Source organism: Echinops telfairi, unplaced genomic scaffold (genome assembly GCF_000313985.2).
Source record: "Echinops telfairi isolate 266 unplaced genomic scaffold, ASM31398v2 ScPeMD7_7424;HRSCAF=8462, whole genome shotgun sequence".
Classification (NCBI taxonomy): Eukaryota; Metazoa; Chordata; class Mammalia; order Afrosoricida; family Tenrecidae; genus Echinops; species Echinops telfairi.
In genome coordinates this window covers 57316122-57326469 of record NW_022111324.1, presented here as the reverse complement: position 1 = coordinate 57326469, position 10348 = coordinate 57316122, and the positions used below count along the sequence as shown (strand labels likewise).

At 49.4% G+C, this 10348-nt stretch overlaps 1 protein-coding gene and 1 pseudogene across 1 annotated transcript in view; both read left to right on the top strand.

The window, feature by feature from the left end:
• The window catches only part of KCNH1 (potassium voltage-gated channel subfamily H member 1), a 455486-nt gene that overhangs the window by 408968 nt on the left and 36170 nt on the right, over positions 1 to 10348 (top strand). The gene's annotated exons all lie outside the window — the stretch shown is intronic.
• LOC115872526 lies at positions 6219 to 6363 on the top strand (annotated as a pseudogene).

Sequence of the window (10348 nt, the reverse complement as noted above, 5' to 3'; positions counted from 1 at the left end):
CTCCTAGAGGCGGTACCCTGCTCTCAGCACTGGTGTTGATTTGTTAGTTACTCTTGAGTCTGATGTCCACGTGTGCAGAGCAGGTCTGCTCTGAGAGTGTTCCTGGTCACCTTTTAGGATCAGACAGATCACCAGCCCTGCCGTCCGAGGCACCTCTGGGTGGGTTCAAACGAACACCTTTCGGCTTGTAGTTGAGCACTAACTGTTTGCACTCCCAGGGACTCTATTGGCACAAAGGAAGTAATCAACAAGGCAGCCACCGTCTGTCTGTCGAGGTTAGATCCATGGGAGAGCAGTGGTGATTCTGTGGTTGAATTCTCACCTTTCATGCAGGGCCCCAGGGCTCAGTTCCCTGCCAATAGCCCCCCCTAGGCAGTCACCATTGATAATGCGTATTGCTGTAATCCTGAACAGATTTCAGCAGAGCTTCTAGATTAGGGCAGATTAGGGGGGAAAACCTGGCAGTGTACTTTGAAAAAAACAGCTAGTGTAAACCCGATGGATCTTTTTCATCTGGTCTGAAAGCAATCCTCAGGATGGCAAAAGAAAGGACAACATTGTGTTCTGTTGTTCACCCTGGGGGGGTCATGAGTAGAAGGTCCACCATGACAGCCGTCAATCCCAGATCAACATGTGTGACTGGACAGAGACACAGGAGCCCCGGGGTGTACTGGGTTATGCACTGGGCTACTAACTACTAAGTCAGCAGTTTGAAACTGCCACCCAACCCAGGGGAAAGAACAGAGGCTTTCTACTGCCCTAAAGAGTGACCATCAGAAACCCACGGGGGCAGGTCTACCATGAGTTGGAATCGACTTCCCGGCCGTGAGTTTGGTTTTCGCCCTGAGACGCTCCACAACCAGAAGGAGGCCCTCCTGCTCATACCTTCATCTTTAGCAAAGTGCCTTCCTAGTCTCACCGTTGGACCCTCCAGCAGGGCAGGGAACACTGCCAGTCTCATGATCGCTGTCCACCCAGGCTGGCGAGGGGCGAGATTGAAGTGCAATCTCTTGGCCTGAAAGCAGCATTTACATTTCTTTTTTCCCCTTGTTCCTACATCTCTCGGAAGCTCACAGTCCTTTAAGGATTCAGCCCAGGGCCTCGGGCTTGTTACAGAGCCAGGGCTAGGGCCACTGGGGGAGCTTACTAAGTGTTCCATGCAGGACTGATTGGCAGGCAGTAGAGGGACAGGGGCAAGCGAGGGCATCCAGGAGGGAGGGGTCATCATCTGCAGTCTCCGGTTGGTTTAGAAGCATATGGACAGAAAGAACACTTGGTGTGGCCTGGGCTTCCCTTCCCAGCCACGGGGAAGGGCACAAATCAGAGCTGGCAGACAGCTTCTTATTTCTTTTGAAAAATCATTTTATTGAGGGCTCGTACAGCTCTTATCACAATACATCCATACATCCATCATGTCAAGCACATTTGTACATTTATTGCCATTGTCATTTTCAAAACATTTTCTTTCTACTTGAGCCCTTAGTATCAGCAACTAATCCGTTCCCTCCCTCCCCACTCCCTCCCTCCTGAGCCCTTGATAATTTATAAATTGTTATTATTTTTTCATGTCTTACACTGACTGATGTCTCCCTTCACCCACTTTTCTGTTGTCCATTCCACTGGAAGGGGGTTATATGTAGAACACTGTCATCAGCTCCCCCTTTCTCCCCCTACCTTCCCCTTCCCCTCCTGGCATCGCCACTCTCATTGTTGGTCCTGAGGGGTTTATCTGTCCTGGATTCCCTGTGTTTCCAGCTCTTATCTGTATCCATGTACATGCTCTGGTCTAGCCGGATTTGTAAGGTAGAATTGGGATCATGATAGTGGGGCGGGGTGGTGGTAGTGAAGGAAGCATTGAAGAACTAGAGGAAAGTTGTTTACTTCATCAGTGCTATACTGCACCCTGACTGGCTCATCTCTTCCTTGTGACCCTTCTGTAAGAGGATGTCCAATTGTCTACAGATGGGCTCTGGGTCTCCACTCAGCACTCCCCCCCATTCACATTGGTATGACTTTTTGTTCTGATACCTGATGCTGGCCGCCAGCTTCTACAGCTTCTTCCTGAGGCTTCTGATGTGCCTCAGAAAGTGCAAGAGGGGCTGCGGCAGTCTACCTTGTGCCTGGTTGCCTGGAGAGCAATGATGTCCCTGCACGGAGGAAGGATCAACATTTTATTCCAGCCATCCACTTCCACGCTGTCTGGTGCTAAGTTGCAGCGTGATATCTGGGATCTCATTATTCTAACAACAACACAAAAATATCTCCAGAGAAAAAGCATTTAATAAGGTCTAAAGTTTTTATTAACCCAAGCCACCTTGAGCATAGACAGCTGGTGGCAGCCTATGTGAGCCAGCGCGCTTCCAAGACATTTCATCAGAATTAGAAGCCACTCTGATTTCGAGGCTGGCTCTAGAGGGTGACTCAATGCCAAGACAGAGCCTGGCTTCTGCAGGTAAAATTGAGACACTTTAGCATCAAGTACTCATTGTGTGTCAGGGCTCCTGGTCATTGTTTGGTGTCTTGCTCTCTGCACTCTGGAGTCCTAGCATAAACTGAGGTTGAATTTGTTGCCAGGTGTCATTGATTTGACACTGTCTCATAGCAATCCTGTGCACATCAGCGAGAACCACTGCCCATTCCTCCCCCTCCCTATGATCATTGCTGGATTTGGGCCCATTTTGGCAGCCACTGTGTGGATTTGTCTTCTTAGTGGGGGGTTGGGGGGGTGTCTAACTCTGAACTGAACCCTCACTTTACCAACTATGATGTCTTTCCCCAGGGACTGCCCTTTCTTGAAAACATGCCCCAAATACATGAGATAACATCTACCTGTCCTTGTGTCTAAAGAACATTCTGGTTGTGCCTCTGCCAAGACACATTGGTTCTTTTTGTTCGGGTTTGTTTTTTTCGGGCAGTCCAAGGTCCTTTCAATAGTCTTCACCAGCATCATGCTTCAGATGAGTCAATTGTGCTTCAGGCCAGCTTTCCGATGCATGTGCAGCAATCAGAAATGCCCTGGCTCCGGCCAAGTGCACGTTGGTCCTCAAAATGACATCCTTGCTCGTCAACACTGGAAGGTGGCCTTGTGCAGCAGCTTTGCTCAGTGCAACACATCATTCGATTTCTTGGCTTCCGCTCCTTGGAGCATGGATTGAATGCAAGAAGAATGAAATCCTGGACAACTTCAATCTTTGCTCCATGTTTTCTTTACATTGAAGTTGCAGGAGCCGTGGTGGTGTAGTGGTTGGACTGCTAACCACAAGGTCGACAGTTTGAAACCCCCCACTGCTCCATGGAAGAAAGGCAGAGCGCTCTAGTCCTGCAAAGGGTTGCAGTCTCAGAAACCCACAGGGGCAGTTCGGCCGTGCCCTCCGGCATCCCTGCGAGTTGGCACGGACTCAGTGGCAGTGAGTTTGGATTGGTTTGGCTACATCGAGGTTCAGACATGGGTCTTCAGAACCCCAGAAGACTTGATATTGGTGGCTCTGTTCACGTCTTGTGGCTTCTGAAACGAAGGTCCACAAACTGGGTGGCTTAACTGAACAGAATAAATTCTCTCACATTTTTGGAGGTTTAGAGTTAAAAATCACAATGCCAGGGTACTCCTCTCTCACAATGTCTCTTGGAGGACTCTTCCTGGCCTGTGCTCATCCCATCTCAAGGCCCCCACCCCACCCCGACACACCAGGGTGCCTGGGCTTGCAGTAATCTAACTCCAGTCTGCTTCCCTCTTCACAGGCCATCTCCCTTGTGTCTGTGGGCCTCTCTCTGTCTCAGTTTTCTCCTTCTCCAAGGATGCTACCTATAAAGATATTAGGGCCCATCCTGCTCCAGTATGACCTCATGCTAACATAACTAATTCATCTGCAAAAACTCTCCTTCTGAACAAGGTGATGTTCTGGGGTTCCCGAGGTTATGCTAAACAAACAAATAAAAAGCAAGCCAACAATCCCCTGCCGCCCTGTCAATTCTGACTCATAGCAACCCTCCAGGACAGAGTAGAAGTGGTCTTGAGGGTTTCTGCTACTGTAAATCTTTATGGGGGCAGGCAGCCTCATCTTCCTCCCTGGGAGTGACTGGTGGGTTGGAATCGATGATCTCACAGTTAGCCCCTCAATGCTTAACCTCCAGTGCCCCCAAGGCTCCTTCGATCTTCACGATGTGTTTTTTGGAGGGTGGCATTCACCTGTAACATTTGCTGACTCATCAGGAAGGGGATGCAGAGGGAAGAGGTAGCATCGCTTTCAGGGCTCATCCTTTTGTCTCAACAGACAGAGGTTGTTGCTCTTTTCTTCCCGCTAGCCCCCTGAGCAGGCCAGCTTGCCTGGGCCACACTGAGGAGTCAGGAGAGCATTCGAAGCTGCTGTATGTGCTCCTGTCCCTGGCCAGGAGAGAGAGCTGTCACCTATTCCCAGGCCAGGGTCACTCCAGGCAGGGATGCTGCCAAGGAGAACAAGTGAGACAATGCCAGATGCCCCGGCATGATTTATGACCCATACTGTCTTTGGGCAGAGTTTGGAGGCAAAACAATAGCTCTCAATGGCTCTGCGTTCTTGTAAGCAAGCAGGCTGAGGTTACCCCATTTAGATAGAACTGTATCCCTTATGACTTCACCTTTTGTCTTCCAACTCAGCTCACCTCTAGCGACTCCAATTGCTTTATTCGCAGCTTGCTCTCACTGCGGGTGCTCATCCCCGTTGCACATCGCTCCCTTGAGGCAGCGAAAAAGAGGAAGAGCCTCCCTGAGCTAGAGTGGCACTGTGGCATAAGCATTGAGCCACTAACTGCCAGGTCAGTAGTTCAAAACCGCCTGCCTCTCTGTGGAAGAAAAGCGAGGCTGTCTGCTCCCGTAAGGATGTGCAGTCTCAGAAACCCTCTGTTCGGTCCCTGTGAGTGGGAGCGGACTCGATGACAGTGGGTTTGGTTGTGATTCAGCAGGAGGATGGGGTTTTATTTTAGGTTCTGGACCAGCCAGTGCCGTGTTGGCCTGTGCTGAAATTACCACCTGGTTAAACCCTCCTGCCCCTCCTCCTTCCGCCTGCTTGGATAACCTCTCTCTCTCTTATTGAATCAAAAGAGCACAAAGGGGGAAAATATAAAACCTGTCTTCATTCCCCCTCTTTCTTCAAAAATCGTTCACAAATGCACATGTGCTTAAACAGGTCAATAGGAGAAGGTTGGTCACAACCTTGCAAACACACCCTTTTGGCCTAATAGGAGATACCTCAGCGTTGGGTTTGGGTTTAGGAGTTAAGACGGTGGCCTGAGGACAGCAGGCACCTCTTCCTATGAAAGTCCTTGTCGTCTGTGACCAAGGGGAGGCCAGAGCCTAGAACAGTGGGTGGAGGGGGGCTGGCCTTCCCAAGAGGTCCAGATCCCTGGAGCGAGTGCTCTATGGAAAGGCAGTAAATAAGAGGTAAGCGGGCCGGGGGCTGGTCTGTCCATTAAGGAGAGGAAATGTAAGGCGCATAGCTTTGGCTCCCTTGACCCCACTGGAGAGGACAAGCTAGCGGAACTGGGAGGCTGAGATTTTGGGGGACTGAGCGATCATGCGCTCACTTGTTTTGGTATTTATTCTTCTCTCTGTTTCTTTGTAACTGGACCGGGAAGCATATTTATATGCAAGGAATCACGCTGCAAGATTTAACTATAGCCATTAGGAAGAGAGAGCAGAAGGGGAAGGCAGGCGCCAGTGGGTGGTGTCAGAGAAGGGGAGCCTGTACTCACAGCAGGGGAAGGGCCAAGGCCGCCCACAGCCCACCGGCCCACCACATGCCCGCCCACCACTTTTCTTAGTGTTAGGAACATCTAGCCTGCCATTCTGTGGCCTGGCACACAGCAGCTCTTAGCTGCAGGAGAGACCAAACTAATTTGATTTCTCCTAGAATCTGGAAGCTCATTCTGTCTCCTATAAAGAGCTTTCCTCCTTTCCACCATTCCATTCAGGAGTCTGCCTGTGCCAGGTCACGACTCCCTCAGCCACCTTATGTCCCACCTGGCCCTGGAGGTGTTCCTAGTGTTGTACACACCTAGTAATTGTGAGGACGGCACAGGACCAGGCAGTGTTTCGGTCGTGCACAGGATCGCTATGCGTCGGAACCGACTTGATGGCATCTGTCAATGACCACAACAGTCGCCATAAGGAGCCCCGTGGCACTGTGAGATAAGCATTGGGCTACTAACTGCCAAGTCAGTAGTTCAAAACCACCAGCCGCTCTGTGGGAGAAAAATGAGGCCCTTGTTTTCCCAGGGCGAGGCTTATCCATTGCACTCCAGATGTGCTGGCCCCTGCGATTTCCCCAAATGTGGGAAACTCGACTGCATAATTTGTGGTAGTGGGGGACTGCGTTCGCGCTCTCCCCTGCTCTTAAAGAAAAAAAAAAAGGCCCCTGTTTTCAGGGTAATGGAGACCTGCCTATTACCCCAGGGGAGGGGACTGGGGAAAAGAGGGGAGCACACACATAGGCACAACCCTGGAAGGGGGTGGGAGGGAGGCCTGGGATTGGATGTTTGCCCTCCCGTGTCTCCTGTGAGCCTTACATCACCATGTGAAGTGCTAGAGATTGCTTCCAAAGTTACAGGGGACACAACATGTCACCTCCCCCCCCCCAAACACCCCCAAACTCACTCTCATCAAGTTGATGCCAACTCAGAACGACCCTATAGGACAGGGTCGAACTGTCCCTGTGGGTTTCCAAGACTGCAACTCTATTTTTTTAAAAAAAATTTAATAAATCGTTTTACTGGGGGCTCTTACAGATCTTATAAAAATCCAGACATCCATTGTATCAGGCACATTTGGACATATGTTGCCATCATCCTTTTCAAAGCATTTTCTTTCTACTTGAGCCCTTGATACTTGAGCTCCATTTTTTGTCCTCCCTCCCTCATGAACCCTTGATTAATCATAAATTGTTATTATTTTCATATCTTACACCCCTCAATGTCTCCCTTCACCCATGGTTCTGTTCTTTGTCACGGGGGGTTGTGGGGAGGAGGGGAGGTTTGACGTCGATCATTGGGATCAGTTCCCCCTTTCTCCCTGCACCTACCCCTACCCTCATGGTATTGCTACTCCCATTACTCTTCCTGAAGGGTTTAATCTGTCCTGGATTCTGTGTGTCAAGAGCTCTTATCTGTACATGCTCTGGTCTAGCAGCATTTGTAAGGTAGAACTGGGGTCATGATAGTGGGAGAAGGGAGCACAAGAACTAGAGGGGTGTTGTGTGTTCTGTCGGCGCAAGACTGTGACTCCTTAGGGATTAGAAAGCCTCGTTTTCGTCCTGCAGAACCACTGGAGGTTTCTAACTTCTGACCATGTGGGGAAGTTTCAAAGAAATGTGAATCAGGGAGAGAAGCCATGGACCTCATTCCACAAATTCACAATTCCACCCCAAAATATATATATTTTTTGTAGATTAACTTAGATTTCATTACAAGCCCCCAATCCCTAGAGGTGACAGCCCTTCATCTCAGGGCATTTGGGACTGCTCCCCATCTCTCCTGGGGGTTGAGCCACGTGCTGGTCATCACTGCTCAGTAGAGTACCCTCTGCCCTGACCCACCTGGAGCCCCTAGACACATGTGGCTCCTCAGCACTTGAAATGTGGCCAACATACTATGCTAATGATGTTTCATTTTAATGTAATTTTAGTTCATTTCCATGTAAAGAGCCATGTGTGATTAACAGTTACCATATTAGACAACTCACATTTTGGTCGTTTTTTGTACTGTAGAAGAATTTCGAGGATCTGGGTGGGGGGCTTATTCTTGGAATGGTCATTTGTCACATTCCAGAAACCCAAACTAAACCCACTGCCATCAAATGGATTCTAACTCATAGCAACATGTTACAGGGTTTCTGAGATTGTCAATCTTTATAGGAACAGACTGCTTCATCTTTCTCCTGAAAATCGGTGAATGAGTGGATTGGAAACACCAACCTGCAGTTAGCTTATCTCATATCCACACTAGGGGTTCTTAATCAGTCACAGTCACTGCCTTTGAGTTGATGCCAACTCACAGTGACCCTATAGGTCAGGGTAGAACTGCCTCGTTGAGTTTCTGAGACTGTAACTCTTTATGGGAGTATAAAGCCCCATCTTTCTCTCTCAGAGCAGCTGGGGTATTTGAACTACGGACCTTGCAATTATTAGCTCAATGTTTAACCATCAGGGCTCCTTCAGTCACATTAGCAATCATGAATTTGTGTTTGAACAAGTGACTTTTGTTCCCTTTGGGCTGTCCAAGTAAGTCATAGGTCCCTGAAGGCAGCTGGATACCCCTGGCTCCTGAGCCTGTGCCTCTTTTATGACCGGTTCCCCCTTAAGCATCTCTTCACACGTCATTGGCCCTGGGCTGCGCTGTCTGATAGGGTGGCCCCAAGGTATATATGGGTATTGAACACTTGAATACAGAGCTGGTCAGAATGGAGGTGTGCTGTAGACCAGAGGATGTACACTGGTACAGATAGGAACTGAAAATACAGGGAATTCAGGACGGATGAGCCCTATAGGACCAGTGGTGTGAGTGGCAAAACAGGGAGGGTAAAGGGAGAATGGGTAGGGAAGAGGGAACCGATTACATGGAACTGTGTGTGACCTCCTCCCTGGGGGACAGACAACCGAAAAGTGGGTGAAGGGAGACGTCGGACAGGGCAAGATATGACAAAATACCCATTTATAAACTATCAAGGGTTCATGCGGGAGGGGGGAGCGGGGAGGGAGGAGAAAAATGAGGACCCAATGTCGGGGGTTTAAATGGAGAGAAAATGTTTTGAGAAACGATGTACAAATGCGCTTTACACAATTGATGTGTGTATGGATTGGGATAACAGTTGTATGAGCCCCTAATAAAATGTTAAAAAAGAAAAAAGAAAAAAAAAGAATGGAGGTGTGCTGTAAGTGAAATATACAACAGATTGGAAGATTTGGTATAAAAAATGAGTCCAGTCTCTAGTTGTCACACATAGTCAAGGGTTTAACAGTTCAAACTCACTCAAAGGTGCTGCAGAAGACAGGCCGGGCAATCTACTTCTGAGATTGTCTGTGTCGGAGTCTGTGCTGAGGGAGAGAGAGCCATCGGAGGACTCCGATCCCTGGCCCCCTGCGATGAGGTGTCATGCACGGACTTGCTTCTGTGATCATTGTTTCTGGGTTCTGACGAACACTACTCTCCCCACTTTCTCAGCCCAGAAAAAACAACACGGGACTTATGATTGTCTGCAACAATTAGCTTTTGATAGGAAAATTATGCCCTAGTGATTGTAGTGCAAAATCCTGAAGATGTTTTTATGAGAGAGATTAGTAATGCAAAATTGAACCCAGCCAAATGAATCCTGTGAGGATTTATTTTGTGGGATGTGTGAACCTGACTGGGGATGGCTGGGGTTCAAGGCAAAGGGGGGCAGGCTCCTGATCTATCCTGCCCTCACAGGGAGCCGGGTGGATGTTTGGGTTCGGCCCTCCTGGAAGACAGTTGGCAGAGCTCTCTTCCCAGAACGTTTGCTGGGTCATGGTGGGTCTTTTCTGCTGTCGGGCCTCACCTTGGAGGGAGATCCTCCTCTGGACACCAGTCTTCCTTCCAGGACAGCACAGGACTCAGACAGAGAGTGTGTGCTGGTCAGATGGCATCCCCAAAGGCCATCTGGGGAACTATTTATTCTGGAGTGCACCCTCCAGAATATTACTGGAGGCCACCCTCCCTCTGAGCAGGCACCCAGGACAGATGGGGCCTCGCAGAGAGATGTACTGTGTGAATCGGGCTCCCCAGACTCCTTCCTTCCCTCCTTGGCGGTGCCGTCCAGAACAGATGTCACTAGAAAGACAGACAAGTAAGCACGGGAGCGCAGGGCCCGAGGTGAAGATTCAGAGTGCATCCGCAGTGCCTCAGCGAGGGCGGAGCTGGCGTCCCGCACCTCTCTCCCCAGAGAGAGCACAGCACCAGGCATGAGGTGAGTGAGCGGGTCAGTGATTAATGAGAGTGAGTGAGTAAAGGAGTGAGTGAGTGAATGAATGCCTCAGTGAGTGAGTGAATGAATGCCTCAGTGAGTGAGTGCGTGAATGAATGAATGCCTCAGTGAGTGAGTGCGTGAATGAATGAATGCCTCAGTGAGTAAGTGAGTGAATGAATACCTCAGTGACTGAGTGAGTGAGTGAATGATGTCTGAGTGAATGAGTGAGTGAGTGAGCGAGTCAGTGAATGAATGCCTCAGTGAGTGAATGAATGTCTGAGTGAGTGAGTGAATGTCTGAGTGAGTGAGTGAGTGAGTGAGTGAATGAATGCCTCAGTGAGTGAGTTAGTGAGTGAATGAATGTCTGAGTGAATGAGTGAGTGAGTGAGTGAGTGA